The following is a 24,486-nucleotide window of genomic DNA, read 5'->3' as shown; positions in this document are numbered from 1 at the left end:
TGAAAGTCCTATTGTTTCACTATCAACAGCCTGTGTTGTGGAAAGAATTGCAGATTTCTCCGACCCTTTGTGTAAAAGTGTTTCTTGACTCCACTCCTGAGTGGCTTTGCTCCAATTTTACGATGGTGCCCTCTCCTTGAAGACTTTGGATGCAGTGTAAAGATAATAAACATTTTAGCCCATCATAGTATATATCTGAATTTCCTAACCGTGAAAGGATTGTTTTTCAAAAGTCTAATAGTTATTAAATTCTACATTCTGGGGTTGAGGGGTATCATAAACAGGGAGCTGTTCTGTGCAAGCAAAAGGAATATGTTCAAGCCGTGCACCTTTTTTGAATTGCCCAGGAGCTCCGGAAGCCTATAGTTTCCCCCATTGGGAACTCCAAGGGAACCCTCAGCCAATGAGAGCCACCTTGCCATCCAGTGAACGCCCTTTTCTCCTGCAGTATAAATTGCTGTGATTATTTGTTTGAAATATGGTGTTCTTGCATTTGTCCTGATGAGTGCAATATGAAAAACTTCAGCAACAAGTCTCTCTTTACAGCAATATTCTAGCTTCATAATTATGATGGTGGCAATCCTTGTCTGTAGCCACCTGGACTGTCCGTGATCTGAGCTTTTTGTCTCGAGTAAAGTAGTCGGGGCGCATTTTGACTCGAGTCTGTACAGGTTAACTAATCTAAGCTAATGGCAGAGTAGGGGCGAAACTCAAACTTCTCTTTCCTTTTCTCCATATTTCAGAGCGGTTTGGGAGTTTTCCAGAGGCAGCAATGAATATCTAAAAGTGAGTGCAAAGCAGTAATAACACTTACATCCAATCACGCTTTATTGTGCTGTCGCGTTGCGAACCACTTCACCATTGAATTACATTTGCCCAAAGCAACAGCTCTTCAAATGGAGCCTTCCTTCCACCCTAGCCAGGTCCCACACGGGTGAATGAGGCAAGTGGCTGGTCGATATTCTCTCGTTGGATGAACAAGGTGATGGTTTTAAGGATAGGTCGCAATTCATGCGGAATTTAAGGGGAAAGTGCCATTTATAATTTTAAACACTACGCACTAGTTAAACATTAGCAGACTAGCTTGAAGGTGCATCTTACTATAATGCGAAAACATGTAATAAAAGTCTCACAGTCCTAGGTCTGTAATTGTTGTGGTAAAGTTCAGTACAATTAACGAGGAATATATTTGTATTGAAATGATGAAGTCACACCCAAAAACTGCTTGCGGAATAATTTGCAGGTCATCCCTGGCTATGTACGTTTCCAGGATAAATGACTGAAAGGCATTGGTGAATGCAAGATTAGTGGCATGGAATTTAGATAGCACAGAAGCTGGCCCTTCGGCCCATCAGATCTATGTTGGCTGTTTCCTTTTCTGCTTAAAGCGTCTGTTGCCTCTATCTATTCAGAGACCTCAGCATGACATGCCGCCCTTTATATCGCTTGGCCGGTCGCTGATGGCACTTTGAGTTTGTGTAGCCGTTGAGCTTGCAAAGGCACATCCCCGTCTGGCCCGGGTTGTATCTGTGCCTGAAACAAACATTCGAATGTTAAACAGTCATAGTTCACCGACGGCACACCAACAGATCAGCCCGTTTGCTACAAACCTTTTTGTAATTGTCACAAGTGATCATCCAATGCAGCCACTTTGGAGTGGAACAGAACCGGGGGAGTATTCCTAAACTAGATGCTTGTCACCTCCAACCATTGCAAACAGCAGCGATCGACACAAGGTAAAACTACGCAACCGGAACATCAGGCGGAGGAAGTCTTGACTACTGTGTCCAGTTCTGGTCGCCAGGAAGCCTGGCGGAAGTTCCAATACTGGAGGCAACACAGAAAGGATAGCACCACGTCCTGTTGTGATTAGCACTGTTGCTTCACAGCGCCAGGGTCCCAGGTTCGATTCCCGGCTTGGGGTCACTGTCTGTGCGGAGTCTGCACGTCATCCCCGTGTCTGGGTGGGTTTCCTCCGGGTGCTCCGGTTTCCTCCCACAGACCAAAGGTTAGGTGGACTGGCCGTGATAAATTGCCCTCAGTGCACAAAAAGGTTAGGAGGGGTTACGGGGATAGGGTGGAGGTGTGGGCTTAAGTAGGGTGCTCTTTCCAAGGGCTGGTGCAAACTCGACGGGCCGAATGGCCTCCTTCTGCACTAACTTCTATGACTGGAGGTGCCTGAATTTTTCAGACGAGAAGCGAGATGTTTGAAGGGCAGAAATCTTGAAGCGGACAAGATATTTAAAGGAATGGACAGTGGTGAAGTTGGAAGATATATTAAATTGAGTGTGACAAGGGAATGTGGGTTCAAACTAATGAAAGGTAAGTGACTAATATCAGAAAAATGTCCATCCCACAATGAATGATCAGTATACGGAATAAAGTTTGACAGGGAAAATGTGTAGAATGAGTTAACTTCAAGGTCCTTCTTGATAGAAAAATAATAGTTCTCACTCATAATTATAATGCAACCTTGTGAAAACACTGGATTAATAATAATAGCTTACACAGCTTCTTTGCACTAAAGAAAGACTCCAATGACGATAAAATGGAGGGTTGGTCAATCATCTTCCATTTTGAGACTAAAGTTCCATGGCGGAGGCGGGAACGCCCAGTTTGTTCCTGCAGTGGCGGCCGGCAGGAAAACACACTAAACCCTCGGGCCCTGATCTCATTAATTATGCACCCGGATGTTTAACCCCATGTTCAGTGGTGGGTCAGGCCTGGGTGCTGCATAGTCCACCACCGTGCTCGGATGCCACGTTGAGAAGACGGCCAACATCACTGACCCACGGCTGGAGAAAGGAGACGGACGGACTGAAAATGAAGCTAGAGCTCCGGTGGTGGGGGGGGGGGGGGGGGGTTCATTGACCTTCTTTGGCACTTGGGCTGGTCATGCTGCCCGAGCTGACTGCCACTGCCTCCAAGGCAGCACTGGCTGCCCTGTGACGGACCCTCTGGGGAACAGGACATCCCTTCTGGCCTCGACCGCCTCTCGAAGCCGCCCCAGGTCGGCATCCCATACCATGGGGCTGGTCATCTCGGCGCCATGGCTACAGGCTGAGTAGGGTTGGCTGTGCAAAGTGCAGTTGAGTGCTGCTCGACCTTGTTTGCAGGGGGGGCCGACGAATCGGCTGACGAGCCTTCAATTGCTGCGTGAAGCCCGTGGGGCCTCCTTAAATGGACCAATTATCGTCTGAATGCGGTGGCGGACGCCGGGAAGCTCGCATCAGTTCCTGCTCGCTACCACACTTAGAAACCTTTTCATTGAATCGCGCCCTATCTTTTGGGGCTGTTTAGCACAGGGCTAAATCGCTGGCTTTGAAAGCAGACCAAGGCAGGCCAGCAGCACGGTTCGATTCCCGTAACAGCCTCCCCGAACAGGCGCTGGAATGTGGCGACTAGGGGCTTTTCACAGTAACTTCATTTGAAGCCTACTTGTGACAATGAGCGATTTTCATTTCAGTCATTTGGCCCTACGCTGTAGTTTCCCAAACAATTGCACTAATCCACTCTAATCCAGATAAAAACACACTTGTCAAAACATAAAATTCCACAGCACCAAGCCATTTCCCCTTCAAGAGAAGATCCTTGACTGGAATATCTATGAGTAACCGCCACTTCCTACAAACACCAACATGTTAGGACGTTGAATCAGGTCTGGTTTTTCACATTGCTAACTAGCCAAATACCTTGTGCAAACAGCTGTTAAGTTCTGTTCTGTTGCTGCAATATTAGTAGATTGTCATTGAAGGTTTCATGGGCCTGATCATAAGCTACTGAATCACAAGGAAAACGCCCCAATTGTTTAACTTTCTTAATATATATATAATTGATTCTTCTGTTTTATACAATCTCCTTTTACAGCGAGGCTGATTAGAGCGTGGAATTCTTTGTCACAATCTGTTATTGGAGTGAACGCCATAAATCGTTCTAGAAGTCAATTGTGGGTGGGATTTACCTAGCAACCCACCGTGTGTTTTTTGCCGGCAGAGGCAGTTCAACGGGATTCCCTGTTGAATGCCCCCCTCGTCGCTGGGAATCCAGAGGCGCGGGTGCGCCGTCGGTGGGACTGGAATATCCCGAGGCCTGAACAGCCGGTAAATTCCACCCTATTTGCCTCCGAGGAAGGAATGGTAAATGGTGTGGGGCGTGAGTAGGACAGTGTGAATAGACTTGGCAGATTTTTGTATAACTCATGGAGAGTAACAACAGTGTTATCTTGATCAGTTGAACAACCTGTTTCTGTTTGGCAATGTTTAATGATGGGCGATGATCATTTGTCAATGTTGATCAACACGGGCGGCACGGTGACACAGTGGTCAGCACTAGTGCCTCACGGCGCCAGGGACCCGGGTTCAATTCCGGCCTTGGGTCACTGTCTGTGCGGAGTTTGCACGTTCTCCCAGTGTCTGCGTGGGTTTCCTCCGAGTGCTCAGAGTTCCCTCCCACGGTCCAAAAATGTGTGCAGGTTAGGTGGATTGGCCATGCTAAATTGCCCCTTAGTGTCCAAAACGTTGAATGGGATTACAGAGATATGGTGGGTGAGTGGACCTGGGAAGGGTGCTCTTCCGGAGGATTGGTGTGGATCCATGGGCCTCCTTCTGCACTATTGGGGTTCTATGAACACAATGGTCGAACAGAATGAATTTCTGAGCACTTTATCCTGTTTTCATCTTCTATTTCAGTTATTAACAATGCTTTATTATAACTAAAATAGATCTTTAATGTGCCATAGCAAGGAAACTCTCTTCTGCTTACCTTTGCGCACAGGATAGCAATCTCTTTGCCAGCGATGTATTTGGATCAAGACAAGATGGCGTTTTTTCACCCTTCAACCAAACACTGAAAGAAAATACACCATGAGTGGCTTATTTACAACTTTGCTTTAACCTATGATCATCGCTCAACGGGAGGACCGCAGTGTCGGAAGCCAGGACTTTGTCTGGCCGTCCAACGTGGGTTATATAAAGGTGGGAATGCCACAGTTAGAGATTTATTCTGGGTTATCACAACCAAAATTGTTTCATTAGCAGCAGCATCAAAACCCCACGAATGCTCGACCGCTTTCACAGATGGCAAAGACGTTGTTCCAATAACTTACATAGTGCCTCTTTCCGACGAAAGGGTTTCCCCACACACGCAGATGGAGTTTGAATTTTCAGGTCGCGATTGAAATGAAGTGGGCAGAAAATGGAAAGCACTTGGCTAATCAAGGGCGATAAAAAAGTGCGATTGTTGAGTAATCTATTAATGAATCCCCAACAGTATGTGATGGCCCCTGATGAATCCCAAACCAGAATTCTAACCAGCTGGCTACTTTGCATTTACTTGGGAAAAACTACATTTTTCCATTTGCTTTCGTTAGCAGCCCGTCAAGAATAGCGGCAGAAAATGTTTCGTTGATAATTGATCAATGACTGAACAACTGTGCCGTTGTGGGTTTTTTAAAAATTTAGAGTACCCAATTCTTTTTTTTGCCCAATTAAGGGGCAATTTAGCGTGGCCAATCCACCTACCCTGATCATCTTTGGGCTGTGGGGGTGAAACCCACGCAAACGCGGGGAGAATGTGCAAACTCCACACGGACAGTGACCCAGGGCCGGGATCGAACCTGGGACCTTTTAAAAAAATATATATATTTTATTCAAATTTTTCGGCCAAACAAAACAGTACAAAGGTTTTTCCCTTTTTACAACAATAAAACAATATAAATAACAGTGACCGTTTTTAACAAGTAAATAAATAATATATAAACTAAATGGCAACTTCCATAACAAAATTAATAACTCTCCCAAATAATAAAATCAAACAATCTAATATACATAACCAAGTACAAATATCTATACAAAAACCACCCCTGAGGACCCACCCGAGCCCTCCCCCCTGGGTTGCTGCTGTTACCTTCCCATTTCCTTTATCGTTCTGCGAGGTAGTTAATGAACGGTTGCCACTGCCTGGTGAACCTTGAGCCAAACCCCTTAGTACAAACTTTATCCGTTCTAGTTTTATAAACCCTGCCATGTCATTTATCCAGGTCTCCACGCCCGGGGGTTTGGCTTCCTTCCACATAAGCAATATCCTTCGCCGGGCTACTAGGGACGCAAAGGCCAAAACATCAGCCTCTCTCGCCTCCTGCACTCCCGGCTCTTCTGCAACCCCGAATATAGCCAACCCCCAGCTTGGCTCGACCCGGACCCCCACCACCTTCGAAAGCACATTCGCCACCCACACCCAGAACCCCTGCAGTGCCGGGCATGACCAAAACATGTGGGTGTGGTTTGCTGGGCTTCTCGAGCATCTCCCACACCTATCCTCTACCCCAAAAAATTTACTGAGCCTTGCTCCGGTCATATGCGCCCTGTGCAAAACCTTGAATTGTATCCGGCTAAGCCTGGCACACGAGGACGAAGAGTTTACCCTACATAGGGCATCTACCCACAGCCCCACCTCAATCTCTTCCCCCAGCTCTTCCTCCCATTTTCCCTTCAACTCATCCACCATGATCTCCCCCTCGTCTCTCATTTCCCTGTATATATCCGACACCCTACCATCCCCCACCCATGCCCCCAAAATCACTCTATCTTGAATCTCCTGCGTCGGGAGCTGCGGGAATTCCCTCACCTGTTGCCTCGCAAAAGTCCTCAATTGCATATACCGAAATGCATTCCCTTGGGGCAACCCATATTTTTCCGTCAACGCTCCCAGACTCGCAAACGTCCCGTCTAAGAACAGATCCCTCAGTTGCACAATCCCAGCTCTCTGCCATGCTCTAAATCCCCCATCTATTCTCCCCGGGACAAACCTATGATTATTTCTTATCAGGGACCGCACCGAGGCTCCCGTCATTCCCCTATGCCGTCTCCACTGCCCCCAAATTTTCAGTGTTGCCACCACCACTGGACTTGTGGTGTATTTCTTCGGGGAGAACGGCAACGGCGCCGTCGCCAGTGCTTGTAGGCTGGTTCCTTTGCAGGACGCCATCTCCAATCTCTTCCACGCCGCTCCCTCCCCTTCTCCCATCCACTTACACACCATTGAGACATTGGCGGCCCAGTAGTACTCACTTCAGCTCGGTAGTGCCAGTCCCCCCCTATCCCTGCTACGCTGCAAAAATCCCCTCCTCACTCTCGGGGTCTTCCCAGCCCACACAAAACTCATGACACTTTTCTCGATTTTCTTGAAAAAAGCCTTCGTGACCATCACCGGGAGGCACTGAAACACAAAAAGGAATCTCGGGAGGACTACCATTTTGACCGCTTGCACCCTACCCACCAGTGACAGGGGCACCATGTCCCATCTCTTAAAATCCTTCTCCATCTGTTCCACCAATCGTGTCAGATTAAGCCTATGTAAGGTTCCCCAACTCCTGGCTATCTGAATCCCTAAGTACCGGAAATCTCTTGTTACCCTCCTCAGCGGTAAATCATCTATTCCCCTGCTCTGCTCCCCCGGATGCACCACAAACAACTCACTCTTCCCCATATTCAATTTGTACCCCGAGAATTCCCCAAACTCCCTGAGTGTCTGCATTATCTCAGGCATCCCCTCCACTGGGTCCGCAACATACAGCAATAGATCATCTGCATACAATGATACCCGGTGTTCTTCTCCTCCCCTGAGTACTCCCCTCCACTTCCTGGAGCCCCTCAGTGCTATGGCCAGGGGCTCAATTGCCAATGCAAACAGTAACGGAGACAGGGGACACCCCTGCCTCGTCCCTCTTTAAAGACGGAAGTAGTCAGACCTCTGCCTGTTCGTGATCACACTTGCCACCGGGGCCCTATATAGCCGCTGTACCCATCCAATAAACCCTTCTCCAAAACCAAATCTCCTCAACACTTCCCACAGGTAGTCCCACTCCACTCTGTCGAATGCTTTCTCGGCTTCCATCGCCACCACTATCTCCGCCTCCCCCTCTGGTGGGGGCATCATCATCACCCCTAGCAGCCTCCGTATATTCGTGTTCAGCTGTCTCCCCTTAACGAACCCAGTTTGACCCTCGTGGACCACACCTGGGACCTTGGCGCCGTGAGGCAGCAGTGCTAACCACTGCGGCACCGTGCTGCCCCATTGTTTTTTTTTAATTTATTGATTCACGAGACATGGGTGTCGAAGCCAACCGTTTCATTGCCCATCTCTAACTGTCCTTGAAAAGGTGGTGGTGGTGGGGCGTCTTCTTGAACCTCTGCCGTCTACCTGGGTTTAATCACACAGATTGTTCCAAAAGTAGAGGAGTCTAAACCTAGAGGGCATAGGTTTAAGGAGAGGGGGGAGAGATACAAAAGGGTCCAGAAGGGTAATTATTTCACACAGAGGGTGGTGAGTGTCTGGAACGAGCTGCCAGAGGCAGTAGGAGAGGCGAGGACAATTTTGTCTTTTAAAAAGCATTTAGACAGTTATATGGGAAAGATGGGTGAAGAGGGCCAAATACGAGCAATTGGGAGTGGCTTCGTGGCAAAAACTGGGCGGTACAGACAAGTTGGGCCGAAGGCCCTGTTTTCATGCTGTAAACCTCTATGACTCTGTGAATTATTTCTATATGTAACAGAAGGTATTCCCTGGAGAAATCTTCTGAAATTGGGAGGGGAGAATGTGTGCATTTTCCCTAAGGGACTTGAGTACCGAGCAGAAAATTGGGGACACTGCCCATCATTCTTCCTTCGCCTCTCGTTTGTCTCGTTTTTGAAGCTGAATCTCAAGTTCCAGCAACATGTCTCGACACAGTTGAACGTTTCCATTTTTCACACTGGGTGTCCTGGTGGACAATCTGAGTCAGAGCCCCTAGTCCGTGAATTAGTGCTGAATCACGGGAACCTTTTACAGAATGTATGCTTATGCATCATTCGGTATTTGTCACGCCACCATGCAATAGCATCTAGTCTGTCGTGCTTATTGTGTCAGTACTCTGCATCTGTTCAGAAGCACAGACCGCAGAGAATCGCAGGAGGTTCCTCTTTCTGCTGGGTGACTCCCTGCAGCAGTTTTGATCCTGGCGCAGAGTTTCCACTCCACTGCTATTTGTAGTGCAATTCAGACAAAATGGGATTCTCCGCCGGCGGGATGCTCCGTTTAGCCGGCGCCCGGGGGTTCCCCGACGGCGTGGGGCTGCCCCACAACGGGAAACCCCATTGACCGACGGGCGTAACGGAGCGTCCCGCCGGGGGGTCGAGACTGAAAAGTGGCGCGGCGGGGAATCCTGCCCAATGAATGCAACATGCACAAAAGATCAAAGTGCAAACGATGTTCAGTGTAACTTTAGGTTCTGCAATCTTTTGCGCGAGGTTGACAAATAGCCTGCTGCAAACATGCCCCGTGCACAAAATTGACCGAATGGAACATCAATACAGAGTTTCTCCTGTTTTGTTTTATTCATGCTATGGGGCATCGCCGTCTCGGCCCAGCATTTCTTGCCCATCCCTAATAGCCCTTGGGAAGGTGGTGGTGAGCCGCCGCCTTGAACCGCTGCAGTCCATGTGGTGTAGGTACACCCACAGTGCTGTGAGGGAGGGAGTTTCAGAATTTCTCCTCAGCGACTGTGAAGGAAGACAACCACATAGTTCCCACGTCAGGATGGTGAGTGACTTGGAGGGGACCTTCCCCGTGTGTCTGCTGCCCTCGTCCTTCTAGATAGTGTTATGGGCCAGGGTTTAGAGAACTCCAAAGTGTATCATGGAGTTCACCTGACCCACAACTTTTAATACATTGTGGTATGGGGAGCACACGGCCCACTCTACAGGTGTGGTACAGCAGAAATGGAAAAGCATTTTTTAAAGCAAAACAATGTTTATTCTATGAACTCAAGTTAACCTTTTTAAAACATACAGTGAATATCTTAGCAACCATCAATTCAAATACACTGCTGCATTTGGACATCGAGTGCTTCAATGTCTGAGGAGTCGCAAATGCTAATTAACATTGCACAAACATTAGCGAACATCTCCACTTTTGACCTTGGATGGAAGGAAGGTCATTGATGAAGCATCCGAAGATGATTGGGCTTAGAACAATACCCTGAGGAACTCCTGCAGTGATGATCTGAGATGGTTGACTTCCAATCACCACAAGCATCTTTCCTTTGTGCCGGGTATGATTCCAACCAGTGGAGAGTTTCCCCCTGATTCCCATTGACTTCAGTTTTGCTCTTGCGCCTTGATACCACACTCGGTCAACTGCTGCATTGATGTCAAGGGCAGAGAGGGGCGGCATGGCGGCACAGTGGTTGGCACTGCTGCCTACAACGCTGAGGACCTGGGTTCAATCCCAGCCCTCCACACTGTCTGTGAGGAGTTTGCACATTCTCCCCGTGTCTGGGTGGGTCTCGCCCCCACAACCCAAAGATGTGTCGGGTAGGTGGATTGGCCACGCTAAATTGCCCCTTTATTGGAAAAAAATGTATAATTGTGTACTCTAAATTAATTTTTTTTAAAAAATTGATGTCAAGGCCAGTCACTCGCACCTCACCTCACCTCTGGAGTTCAGCTCTTATTGTCTATGTTCAAACCAAGGTTGCAATGAGGTCTGGAGCGAGTGATCCTGGCAAAACCCAAACTGAGTGTCTGTGAGCAGGTTATTGCTCAGCAAGTGATAGCTTTATAGCACTGCCGATGACCCCTTCCATCACCTCACTGATGATCGAGAGTAGACTGATGGGCAGTAATTGGCTGGGTTGGATTTGTGCAGGACATAACCTGGGCAATTTTTCACATGTCCGAGTAAATTCTAGTGTTGTAGTTGTACTGGAACAGCTTGCCTCGGGGCACGCAGGTTCTGGAGTGCAAGTCTTCCAGTACTATTGCCGCAATGTTGTCAGTATACAGTGCATTCAGCCATTTCTTGATATTGCATGGAGTGAATGAAATTCATAAGGGGCTTTTCACAGTAACTTCATTGAAGCCTACTTGTGACAATAAGCGATTATTATTAAATTGGCTGAAGACTGGCATCTGTGATGCTGGGGAAATTCTGAGGAGGCTGATTTAGATCATCCACTCGGCATTTTGGCTGAAGATTGTTGCAATCCTTCAGCATGTTTTCAAGCCTTAGAGGACACGATAAAAATCAAGGTTGTTCTTTTGGGAGCAAAGTCAATAACCGGCAAGATTTTTAAAAAATTTGAATGTAACTTGTTAAAAAGTTACTCAGGGGCTGGTGATACTGCCCGACCGTTACTAGAAACTGGTTCTGTATATTTTTTAAATGCCCCTTCCAGTCACTTAAAATTGAGTTACTCACAGGTGGTGGATCAACACTGACTGAATGCTTATTTTTTGTGATAAACTCATTCCTAGCTTTGCTACTCAAACTATTGACACTGCCCGATTACACTCGTTCATGGCCGACTTTGTCTTCAGCAGTTATCAAATTAATTTGGCTGGAAACCCCTCTGGGTGGGGGAAGGGGGGGCGGGGGTAGACATTTTCAAAATGAGCGCAAATCACTGGCTTGTGTCAAAATCAGAATCACAAACCCACCCGTTTTAGTATCGTGGAGAACTCCGAACCAGGGGCGTCATTCTCCGACCCCCCAGAGGGTCGGAGAATGGCCGTTGGCCGCTGAGAATCCCGCCCCCGCCGGTTGCCGAAGTCTCCGAAGGGAGAAAAGTCGGCGGGGCGTTAATGGCGCCGCTGCCGTCGGAGAATGGCACGGGTCTGCGCAAGGCAGCCGATTTTCGGCCTGCCGATATTCTCCCTTCCGGATGGGCCGAAGTCCCGTCGACGTGATGACCGTTCACGTCGACGTAAATTAAACCTCCTTTTCATCGGCGTGACCCTGTGCTCCAGGTTCACGCCGACCAGCGTGGAGGTGAGTGACGGCCTGGGGGGTTGGCTCTGGGCAGGCGATGGCGTGGCCACAGTCTGAATGTGTGGGGAGAGGTGTGTCTCGGGATGTGTGTGTGTGTGTGCGGCAGGGGGGGGTGGTTAGAGTGGGCTGGGCTCCGGGGGAGTGCCGTGAGGGGGGTCCGTGCCGGGGAGGAGGTTGGGGGGGTCCGTGCCGGGAGGGGGATGGGGGGGGTCCGTGCCGGGGAGGAGGTTGGGAGGGGGTCCGTGCCGGAGAGGGGGATGGGGGGTCCGTGCCGGGGAGGAGGATGGGGGGTCCGTGCCGGGGATGGGGGGTCCGTGCCGGGGAGGAGGATGGGGGGTCCATGCCGGGGAGGGGGGTGGGGGGTCCGTGCCGGGGAGGAGGATGGGGGGTCCGTGCCGGGGAGGAGGATGGGGGGTCCGTGCCGGGGAGGGGGATGGGGGGTCCATGCCGGAGAGGAGGTTGGGGTCCGTGCCGGGGAGGAGGTTGGGGTCCGTGCCGGGGAGGTGGATGGGGGGTCCGTGCCGGCGAGGAGGTTGGGGTCCGTGCCGGGGAGGAGGTTGGGGGGGTCCGTGCTGGGGAGGGGGGATGGGGTTCCGTGCCGGACAGGAGGTTGGGGTCCGTGCCGGGGAGGAGGTTGGGGGGTCCGTGCCGGGGAGGGGGATGGGGGGCGGTCCGTGCCGGGGAGGAGGTTGGGGGGGTCCGGGGAGGGGGATGCAAGGGCAAGTGAGTTGATCCACCTGGCCAGGTGCCAGCCTCCAACAGTTGGACCCATGCGGTCCATGCCATCTGGCTGGGGGGAGGAGGGGATATGGGCAATGATGACATGTCGTCGTTCCCCCCCCCCCCCCCCCCCCCCAACCAGGCCGTCATGTTTTCCGATCATCCAGCGATATTGGCCGCCGTGGCGGCAGCCGCTAATGTCTATGTTGCCCTGGATGAGGAGGAGGAGGAGCGTGCCAGAGAGGCGGCACAGGCTGCCGCAGAGGGACAGGCGGCAGTCGCCCAGGCTGGAGGGACACCTGACCGACAGGACGAGGAGGGGGAGGAGGACGTCGCGGCCCCACGGCAACGGAGGCACCCGAGGGCGCCCCGTGTGTACCGGCCCCGGCAGTCATACCAGGACCTCACGGACCGGGAATGCAGGAGGAGACTCCGGATGAGGCGGGAAACCGTGGCACACATCTGCCACCTGCTGGCACACCTGTCACCGCGTGGCACTGGCGGGGGACACCCTCTCCCCGTGTCCGTCAAGGTTACGGTGGCCCTGAACATTTATGCAACGGGGTCATTCCAGGCACCGAGTGGGGACCTGTCCGGCATATCGCAGACATCGGTGCATCCGGGCAGTGACAGATGCCCTATATGCCATGGCGCACCGCTACATCCGCTTCCCTGTGGACCGGGCCAGCCAAGATGCCCGGGCCGTGGGCTTCTCTGCCGTGGCCGGGTTCCCCATGGTCTAGGGCGCGATTGATGGGATGCACGTCGCCGTGCGGCCACCTGCAGATAACAGGGCCGTGTTCACCAATAGGAAGGGGACCTATTCGATGAACATACAGGTGGTCTGCGACCACCGCATGATGATCCTGCACGTCTGCGCCCGTTACCCAGGGAGTGTACATGACTCATACGTGTTGTCGTGGTCATCCATCCCCGGCATGTACGAGGGACGCCATCCCCGGCTGAGGGGCTGGTTGCTGGGCGACAGGGGCTACCCATTGCGATCGTGGCTGATGATGCCTATACGGAGGCCACGCAATGAGGCGCAGAACCGCTACAATGATGCCCATGTAGCGACAAGGGGAGTGATAGAGAGGTGCTTTGGCGTGCTGAAGGTGCGTTTCAGGTGCCTGGACCTCTCTGGGGGCGCCCTCCAGTATCGGTCTGATAGGGTCGGCCGCATCATTGTGGTGTGCTGCGTCCTGCACAACATAGCCCAGCAGAGGGGCGATGTGCCGCAGGCAGAGGAGGGCGGAGTGGAGGAGCAGCAGGAAGAGGCGCAGTCCTCCCCAGATGATGGGGATGGGGGTAATGATCAGGGCAGACGGGGTAGACACAGGCGGGTGGCTGTCCACCGTTACCGGCTGGCCCAGCGGGCACGGGACAGACTGATAGCCGCCCGCTTCACTGACTAGATGGGCGTGGGAATCGGGTAGTATGGCCACAGACCGCACACCATGGCAACAGCCGACCACCCACACCCCCCACCCATCCACCCACCCAGCACCCTCACCCCCCTCCCCAACCCCACCCACCCCACCCGCATGCACACCACCACCCCCCATTGCCGATCCACCTGCGGCACAACGGGCCGGGCTCACACAGTTGCGGGTGGACACGTGTCTATTGCAGGCCATGGAGGATGATGCCAACCCGCCCTGCGGTGAGCTCCTGGCTCCACATCGTTGGACTATGTCTGACCCATGGCCACAATACCACCATCCACCCGGACCATCCCTGCATGCGGCTGTGACACTGCAGCGCACGGTCCCGTCCTCAGCCCGGGGGGATGTTGATGGCAGCCCAGGGGGAACGGGGCAGACTCACCTGGGGCTGAGGTAAGACCACCCCTCACACACACACTTGCGCTCAACGTACATGACACCCCCGCACGCTTTGGACAGAGCACAAAGGCAGCTTCTGTAGGTGTAACATTGACTTTAATAACCAAAGGAGTTCATGTACGTGCCCTAGCCCCTAAAACTCATCTGTGCCCTGCACCCGTGCCAACTTACTCAGTGTCTAATTGTTTGGCCTTACGGGCCCTTTGACTATGTCTACGTGGTTCCCCAGACGGTACAGCAGAACTGGAGGTGAACTCCTGTGATTCCTGCCCTCTGACACTGGATCCCTTTGGCAGCCGTTTCCTGGGGCGTCCTGGCCTTGATGGGCCAGGCTGCGGCCCGGGCGACTGGGATGGCGAGCTGCCAGCCTGTCCTGCCCGTTGCCCACCCGATGCACCTGGGACGGAAGGGGGGGGAGTCCGCGGTGTTCCCGGACCTCCCCTACAGGGGGAGCCGGGACGGACCACACCACCTCCTCCTCCCTTGGGGTGCCCGATGGCCCCCAGGCCTCTACATGGGTGGGGGATGCGAACAGACTGGCCATCCGACGCCCCCCCCGGCATCTGGCGCTGCCAGTCCTGGAGGCCCGTGCTGGTATCGACAGGGGTCTGCAGGTTTGCAGCCATGGAGCCCAGGGGGTTGGCAAACCCTGTCTGTGACAGTGCGACGCCGGCTCGCACATGGCCACTGGCGCCGATGCCCTCAGCGATGGCCTGCAGAGACTGGGCCATGGCCTGCTGAGACTGGGCCATGACCTGCAGAGACTGGGCTATGGCGTTGAGCGCCTCTGCCATCTGGCGCTGGCACTGGCTCATGGCCTCCTGTGAGAGGGCAGCCATGTCCTGGGCCACAGACGCGGCCTGCACGGAAAGCCCCAGGCCTCGCAAACCGTTCCCCATGTCTGACACCGTCGCACCCATTGCCTCCACCGCGGACGCCACCCGTGCGATGTCGGCCTGGGTGGCACGTATGACCGGCACCACTTCCAGCTCCTGGACGCGGGTGGACTCCTCCACCTGCGACTGCAGCCGCCGCAAGCCGGCCGTCACCCTCTTCGCTCGTCTCCGGGTCGGTAGTTGCATCGGATCTATGTGTGGGTGTGGAAACTCCAGGAACCCGGGATCCATCTGGGCGGCAGATGTTCGCTTGGGCTGGGCTGCCCTCCGACCGCCCGGCCCCTCTGCTGCTCCTACCTCCACCTGCTGTACCGGGACGGCTGTGTTGTGCGCACCAGTGAGTGTACCAGACGCCTCATCACTAAAGTGCCCAACCGAGGTGAGTGTTTCTGCGATGGTGGAGGGTGTTGGTGACAGCAGTGGCGTTGTGTCATGCTCTTCGTCCCACTCTGAGTCCATGGCACTTTGGGATGGGGGTTCGTCTCCACCCATCCACTCTGAGTCACTGTCCGGTATTTCGTCTCCCTGGGTAGTGCTGTCCCGGGTATGGGTGTCCTGGGCAGTGCTGTCCCGGGTCGTGGTGTCCTGGGTAGTGGTGTCCTAGGTAGTGGTGTCCTGGCTCGGATGTGACGGGGGCCTGTGGCTGCTCCCCTCATCGCTGGGTGGTCGATCCCGCACGTGACGGGGGTGTCGTCTCCCTGTTGCTCCAGGTCTCTCCGTCTCCCGTGGTGTGCAAGGGGCATCCTGCGGGCGTCACATGCTGGAGGGTCCGGGTCTCTCTGTCTCCCGTGGCCTCCGAGGGACATCCTGCGGGCGTCGCATGCTGGAGGGTCCGGGTCTCTCTGTCTCCCATGGCCTCCGAGGGGCATCCTGCGGGCGTCGCATGCTGGAGGGTCCGGGTCTCTCCGTCTCCCGTGGCCTCCGAGGGGCATCCTGCAGGCGTCGCATGCTGGAGGGCGCGGGTCTCTCCATCTCCCGTGGTCTCCGAGGGGCATCCTGCGGGCGGTCTGCATCTGCGGTGATGGGTGCCTGGACGTTTGGTCCTGCGATACACAATGAAGCAGGCATGGTTAGACACGCAGGCAGTGATCAGGTGATATGGGGGAGGGGGGATATGGGGAGGGGGGATATGGGGGAGGGGGGATATGGGGGAGGGGGGATATGGGGAGGCTCACCCTGCCTGCTCTGACAAGGTCGTTCACCTTCTTGTGGCACTGGGTGCCTGTCCGTGGTGTCAGGGCCGCAGCGGTGACGACCTCTGCCACTTCCCTCCACAGACGCCGGCTGTGGCGTGGCGCAACTCTGTGGCCGTGCCCGGGATACAGGGCGTCCCTCCTCTGCTCCACCGCGTCCAGGAGCGCCTCCACATCCCGTGACTCGAACCTCAGGGCTGAGCGGCGGCCATCCATCCAGTCGGGTGTTCCGGTCGGGTGTTCCGGTCGGGTGGGGGGGAGCAGCGCGGCCTTATGAGCCGCCACGCCGTGCGGCGCGTATGACGCTGCACGGCGTGAACCACGTGCGCAAGCGCGGATCCCGTTACGTCGCTGCTAGCCCATTTCGGGCCGGAGACATTCGACCCATTTTTCCGACGTGACGCAAGTCGGAATTGCGCCGTTTTTTGCGCCGATAACGGAGAATTTCGCCCCAGATGTTGTTGGAATGTGAAACATTTGCCACCATTTACAATATATTGAGTGTTCACATACGTCCCTCTGTGTTGAGGCTTCAAAACATTTTGGCATTTGCTCCGTCTGACGATGAATAACAGGCGCCTGACTATTAATTTACATCGCACAACGGACTGCATCCTCCAAGGGACAAGCATCATAATGGGTGATGCTCTCTCGTGCATAATGGTGCTTACCGAATTTCCGGGGCTTTGCAATTGACCGTTTGCTGTGTGATGGAGTAGTTCACAATCTGCCTCTGCTTCCTGAACTTTATTGGCTGGTGGCATTGACATCTGTCTGGAGACTGAGCTGAAAGACATTAATGTGTTACGCTGGTGATGGCGTCAGAATATATTGAAATTGAAGCGATAAGACGTTCACTACTTACCGTTGGAGAAATGTGTGCTGCATAGAATCATCATCAGCGTCAAACTGGGAAGCGCGCAATCCATTCTACAGCTTTACGTCCACACCGTGGTATCTAAGAAAGATTTTGCAAAGCATCAGTTTTCATTCTGCGGCGTGAATAGAGTGTTTATAACTGATCAGCTATAGAGCCATTAAGGCACAGACGGAGGCCATTTCGCACATCATCTCCATGCTGTCTCTGTAGAGAAATCCTATCCCTTCCCCACTCTATCCCTATAGCCCCGCAAATTCACTTTTTCAAATGCCTATCTTTTAAAAATATTTTTATTCTCCTCCTTTTCCACTTTTTCATCAAATATACACCCACCCAACAAAAGATAACCAACAATAATAAATAAAATTGCGATCCCCCAACCAGCATCTCCTTCAACATACAAACCCAAACCTTCCCCCTACATCCGAAATACAAAACAAGAAAGACCAAAAGAGAATCCACAGTCATCCCATACATGGTAAACAATAAACCGTACACTCAACTCCCCCCCCCCCCCCCCCAAAAAAAATGTTCGATGGCACCCAATTCTTGAAATTGCAGGATAAACAAGGCCCATGAATTGTAGAACCCTTCCATCCACCCCTTAACTCAATCTTCACCTTCTCGAGCAGTAAGAATGGCTGCAGGTCCCCCCTCCCCCCGCCACGCCAAGGCACAGGGCGGAGAAGCTGACCTCTGCCCCAACAGGACCCGTCTTGGGGCAATCAACGAGGCGAAGGCTAAGACATCTGCACCCGCCTGTAGCCCAGGCTGGTCCGACACCCTGATTGTGGTTACTAGGGGCTCTGGTTCGAACCTCACATGCACCACCCCAGAGATTACATTAAAGAGCTGCCTCCAATACCCCTCCAGTTTCGGGCAGAACCAAAACATGTGAACATGGTTTGCGGGGCACCTCCCACTGCACTCACACACGTTCTCCACCCCTCAAAGAGTCAGCTCATCCTCACCCTCATGAGGTGCGCCCTACATACCACCTTCAATTGTACCTGCCCCAACCTCGCGCACAAGGTTGAGGTGTTTACCCTCTGGAGCACCTCACACCACAGCCCGTCCTCCATTCCCTCCACAAACTCTTCCTCCGACTTTGCTTTATTCCTTCCAATGGTACCTTGTCCTCCCCCAGAATCTTCCCATAAATCTCCCCTTTCTCCATTCCCCCTGTCATCAATGCCTCCTCCAATAATGTGGAGGCTGGCGCTATCGAGAACCTCTGAACCTCCTTCCTGGCAAAATGCCAGAACTGCAGATATCTAAATACCACCCCCTGCCCCAGTCCACATTTCTCCCCCAACTCTTCCACCTCACAAAAAGACCTCCCAGAAACAAATCCTTTAATAAATTAACTCCCCTCTCCTCCCATCTCCGGAATCTCCCTTCCCACTTTCCGGGTTCAAACCCATGGTTCCCCCTGATCGGCATCTCTCTTCATCCCGCCCACAACTTTACGTGCTGCCTCAATTGCCTCCAGATCTTCAACATCACCACCACCACCGGACTCCCTGAATAGTTACCCGGGGCCATCGGGAGCGGCGCTGTGGCCAATGCCCTCAGCCCCGACCCCCTGCACAGACTGTCCTCCATTCGAACCCATTGGGACTCTCTTTCCCCCCCCCCCCCCCCCAACACAACTCCTCACCTTTTCAGCATTTGCTGCCCAGTATTAATACAATAGATTTGTGAGGCCCAACACCCCCTGCCTGCCGTCCTCTCTGCAGCAGTACCTTCCTAATCCTGGACACCTCTCTTCCCCCCCCCAAAAAAAAATAACTGAGGTAATCATCATCTCCACCTCCTTAAAAAACGCCTTTGATAAAAAGTTTGGCAGGCACTGAAAGATAAACAAAACTACAGCAACACATTGATTTTAATCACCTGCACCCGACCTGCCAGCGACAGAGGAAGACCATCTCACATTGCCAAGTCCGCCTTCACCCTCCCCACCAAACTAGTAAGATTGTACCTACAGAGCCGTCCCCCAGTCCCGCTCCACCGGCATCCCCAGATATCTAAAGTGGGTCGCAGCCCTACGGAATGGCAGTCCCCCCCCCCCCCCCCCCCCCCCCCCAACCCCGGCCGGGACACCACAAAGTATTCACTTTTGTTCAAATTTAACTTCTGCACCGAAAAGGAGACAAATGCTCTGAGCAGCTTCACTATACCCTCCATCGACGCACTCGGCTCTGACACACAATAACAAGTCATCCGCATACATAACGACCCTATGTTCCACAACCCCCCCCCCCAACACCCTTCCACACCCCCAAACACCTCAATGTGATAGCCAAAGGCTCAATCGCTAGTGCAAATAGCAGAGGGGACATTGGACACCCCTGCCTCTTTCGCCAGTGCAGAGCAAAATATCCTAAACTCAAATGCCTATCTAATGTATGTTCAAATCATACATTGTCTCTGCTTTCACCATCCTCATCGGTAGCCACTTCCAGGTCATTGCCACTGAACTGCATACAAAAATGGGTTCTTCCTCATATCGCCCCTGCATCTTTTGTCGAAAAACCTAAATCTGTATCCCTTAGTCCTTGCACCATCAGTGAATGGGAATATTAAGCAAATTGATCCGTTTCTAATTCCTTCCAGGTTGAGACTTCTTAATTTGCTCCGGAATCGTAAAACGTGGGCGGCTGGGTGGCGCAGTGGTTAGCACTGCTGCCTCGCGGCGCCGAGGTCCCGGGTCCGATCCCGGCCCCGGGTCACTGTCCGTGCAGAGTTTGCACATTCTCCCCGTGTCTGCGTGTGTCTCACCCCCACAACCCCAAGATGTGCAGGGTAGGTGGATTGGCCACGCTAAATTTCCCCTTAATTGGAAAAACAAAGAATTGGGTACGCTAAATTTTTAAAAAAAAAGAATCGTAAAACATTCGGCAAATTCCTTACAATGTCCAAGACTGGTTAAAAACTGTAACACCTGATTGAGACGGACCTGAAGTTGTAAGAGCACAATTAGCAATGTGAAATTGACCTGACTTAAATCATTCATTAAATCAACAGCAGTGATCCAGCATTTTTGCATGCAACGTATCGGAGAAAAATCTGTTTAGATCACAGAACGTACATCTATAATTGGTTACATTACCTGTTCAATTGCATTTCAGCATTGTTCCAAATTTATTATACACCAACCTTTTAGCTGTGTTTCAGATAGTTAAAGGACTTCACTCTTGTTCTATTGATTGCAGTACATCGTAAAAACGGTGCTATTCTAAAGACGATAGTGGACTGTTGGAGCCTTCTATTTATACTGGAGGGGTTTATGACTGTTTGGTAATGAATAGATGCCAGTCACATGGTCTAAAAATTGCCAGAGCACATTGTGCCCCTGTAAATCTTTTACTGGGGAAAGTGGAGACACTGGGATGCTGGATTCTTTATGTTAATTTTAGTTTTCTTTGATCTATGCATCCTTATGCTATTAATAAACCATTGGATGTAACTTTTTATTTATCATGTTTTTATTAACACTTGTATATTGAAAGCTCCTTGTTAAAAGTGATGTAGCTTCAGACAACGGGAGTGAAAGATCTTTGGTTTACTATTGCAAAAGCTGCTTAGGGTCAGTGTTGAATTAATGATTTGAAACAAAATTATGTCAGTAAACCTCGGTTAGAACATAGAACATAGAACATTCAGCGCAGGAGGACATTCAGCCCATCGAGTCTGCACCGACCCACTTAAGCCCTCACTTCCACCCTATCCCCGTAACCCAATAACCCCTCCTAACCTTTTTGGTCACTAAGGGCAATTTATCATGGCCAATCCAGCTAACCTGCACATCTTTGGACTGTGGGTGGAAACCGGAGCACCCGGAGGAAACCCACGCAGACACGGAGAGGACGTGCAGACTCCACACAGACAGTGACCCAGCGGGGAATTGAACCTGGGACCCTGGCGCTGTGAAGCCACAGTGCTACCAACTTGTGCTGCCCTGATATATCTGACTCTTTCCCCCCCTTCACTGCAAGAAACGTTGGCCGGATTTATCCACACTCTGCACAGACAGTGACCGTGGGGAATCGAACCTGGGACCCTGGCGTAGGAAGCCACAGTGCTATCCACTTGTGCTACCGTGCTGCCCGACAGTGGAGCTGGAGGGTGGAGGTAAAATGATATCGTTATCATCTTGTGTCCAATAAGTTTTGTGCAACCTTGGTTTTGATTTCATTTTCAATAGCTCTCAGAACGAGCCCTGCCCCTAACCAATCTCTTCCAGTACAGCTACAGCACAGGCATCTACCCGACAGTATGGAAAATTGCCCAAGAGTGTCCTATCCACAAAAAGCACGGCAAATCCAATCCAGCCAATTATCATCCCATTCGGCTCGATCATCAACAAAGTGATGGGAGATGTCATCAACAGTGCTATCAATGGTACTTGTCCATCGATGCTTAGTTTGGATTCCACCAGGTCCACACAACCCTTGACCTCATTACGGCCTTGGTCCAAACATGGGCAAAAGAGCTGAAATCCTGAGGTGAGGTGAAAATTACTGCTCTTGGCATCAAGGCAGCATCTGACTGTATGTGGCACCAAGGTTCCTTGGCAAAACTGAAGTCCGTGGGAATCGCAGATAAAACGCTCCACTGGTTGGTGCCATAGCTGGCACAAATGAAGGTTGTGATTTGGGAGGCAATCCTCTCAGCCCTAGGATATCATTGCAAGAGTTTCTAAAAATAGCGGCCTAAGCCCAACTATCTTCAACTGCTTTATCATTGACCTTCTCTCCGTCATAAGGCCAGATAGATAGAAGTGGGGTTGTTCGCTGATGGTTGCACAAAGTGTGGCATAATTGCTACTTGCCACTTAAATGTCAGGCGATGACCCAACAAGAGAAAATGTAGCCAACTGCCCATGGCATCCAATGGCATTACCATTACTAAATTTCCCCACCATCAACATCTTGGATGTCACCATTGATCAGAAACTTTAATGAACCAGCCATCTAAATACTGTGGTGACAAGAGCAGGTCAAAGGTTGTGAATTCTACAGCACATAACTCGCATCCTGACTCCCCAAAGTCTGTCCACAAGGCACAAGGCAGGCGCGCAATGGAATAATCTCCACTTGCCTGGACGAGTGCAACTCCGATGACAATCGAGATGCTCGACACCATTCAGGACAAAGCAGCCCACTTGGTCGACATGCCATCCACCCACATTAATCATTCTGCCGCCACCGGCATAGTGTGTACCACCTACAAAATGCACTGCAACAACTCGCCAGGGCTCCTTCGACAGAACCTTCCAAACCCACGACCTCTACCACCTAGAAAGGAAGGCACAAGAGGTGCACAGGAACACTACTACCTGCAAGTTCCCTTCCAAACCACACCCCTCTTGACTTGGAACAATATCAATGTTCCTTCATTGTTACTGGGTCAAAATCTTGGATTTTCCGTCATACAACACTGCGGATGTACCTACACGCATATGGGCTTCAGTCCAAGAAGACATTTCACCACTACCTTCTCAAGGGCAATTAGGTATCGAAAACAAATGATGGCCTTGCCAGCGATGCTCACACCCCAGGAACAAATAAAAATTACTGTAACTATAAGTGTCAGGATTGGAAACGTTTTGCATAACACTTTTTTTCCTATTGAACGTGTGTGTTTAATAGCTGTTTGCCCCATTTCGTAAACCAGGATTAAGCTCCCCCAACCTTTGGTGGCCAAGAGAGACCTCCATCCCTTGACGCGCATAATTCAAAGGATCTTGTAAGCAGCAGCCTTTGATCAGCTGTAATCTGGGTGGAATCATGACTGCGTTCTCTCTGAGAAGTGGAGATAGAATAATAATCTTTTATTGTCGCAAGTATGAAGTTACTGTGAAATCCCCTATATGTTTTTATGCCTATGGCATATTAGCAACTAAGTACTAATAACTAGACCAGTCAATCTGTCTGCATAATAATTAAACCAACTATGTTAGTCTTACATGTTGGAACAATTCTATGATTATTTTTCCATTGTTGACTTTTATTTGTTCTGATTGCTCTTCGTTAGCTGTCATTCTCTTTGATCATTTCAATTTTAGTCCTTCCGATTTCAGTGTAATTTCACTTATTTTAGTTTCCTATTGCTGTTTTCACAACTATTTTTCTTTCCCCTTACTTAAGCCCCTGGTATGGATAGAGCCTGCTTTCTTGTGACCAGCTATTTCATTTGGACATCTCGGGTGCCTGATTTCCAGCAGTATCCCTCCACGAAGGGCTGAGCCTGCGGTATGCTAACGAAGCTCAAGACATCGGCCCTTCAGCCTCCAGGGCTTCTGACTTGGGCAGAGTGCTACCACCTGGGTGCTATTCACACGTGTGGGTGGAGTGGTGGTATGAGAGTTTGCCCACTTACCGGGCCACCCATGGACCAAATGGGGATTTGATAGAGGTATTCAAAATCATGAGGGGTCTGGACAGAGTAGAGGGGGAAATCCTGTTCTCAATGGCGGAGGAGCCCGGAACCAGACAACACTGATTTTAAGGTGATTGGCAGTAGAAGCAATAGTGATATGAGGAAAACCATTTTATGCGATGAGTTGTTAGGATCTGGCATGCACTGCCTGAGCGTGTGGTGGAGGCAGAGCACAGTGGTTAGCACTGTCGCTTCACAGCTCCAGGATCGCAGGTTCGATTCCCCGCTGGGTCACTTTGCGGAGTCTGCACGTTCTCCCCGCGTATGCGTGGTTTTCCTCTGGGTGTTCCGGTTTCCTCCCGCAAGTCCTGAAAGATGTCTTGTCAGGTAATTTGGACATTCTGAATTCTCCCTCTGTGTGCTCGAACAGGCGCCGGAATGTGGCGACTAGGGGATTTTCACAGTAACTTCATTGCAGAGTTAATGTAAGCCTACTTGTGACAATAAAGATTAATATTATGGGGGGAAAAAAAGAGCTTTGGATAATTACCTGAAAATAAACTATTTGCAGGGCTACATGGAAAAGGCAAGGACTAGGTTGCTCTTGCAGAGACCTGGCATGGACATGACGGGTGAATGGCCTCCTGTGCTCCAGCCATTCCAAAGATTCTGAGACAGAAAAAACACCTGCCCAATTCTCATGGGCGAGTTGAGCATAGCAAATCTGACGTCTCTTGCGTGTTTTGGGTGATGGCGTGCAG

General features: G+C 51.5%; 1 protein-coding gene across 21 annotated transcripts in view; it reads left to right on the top strand.

Moving 5' to 3' along the window:
- rassf4a (Ras association domain family member 4a) overlaps positions 1-24,486 on the top strand; it is a 327,256-nt gene that overhangs the window by 132,045 nt on the left and 170,725 nt on the right. For 7 of the 21 annotated variants that reach the window (XM_072491699.1, XM_072491688.1, XM_072491695.1 and 4 more), the window contains one exon: positions 744-786. The exons of 12 other annotated variants lie outside the window; for them this stretch is intronic. The gene's annotated coding sequence lies outside the window, so the exon portion shown is untranslated. Of the gene's footprint in view, positions 1-743; positions 787-4,812; positions 4,974-24,486 lie in introns of those variants that run through there. 2 more of the 21 variants (XM_072491704.1, XM_072491706.1) reach the window with 2 other exon arrangements.

The sequence above is a fragment of the Scyliorhinus torazame genome, chromosome 28, assembly GCF_047496885.1.
Source record: "Scyliorhinus torazame isolate Kashiwa2021f chromosome 28, sScyTor2.1, whole genome shotgun sequence".
NCBI classification, from domain to species: domain Eukaryota; kingdom Metazoa; phylum Chordata; class Chondrichthyes; order Carcharhiniformes; family Scyliorhinidae; genus Scyliorhinus; species Scyliorhinus torazame.
The sequence above is the reverse complement of the archived record's forward strand: the minus strand, read 5'-3'. Positions and strand labels throughout refer to the sequence as shown.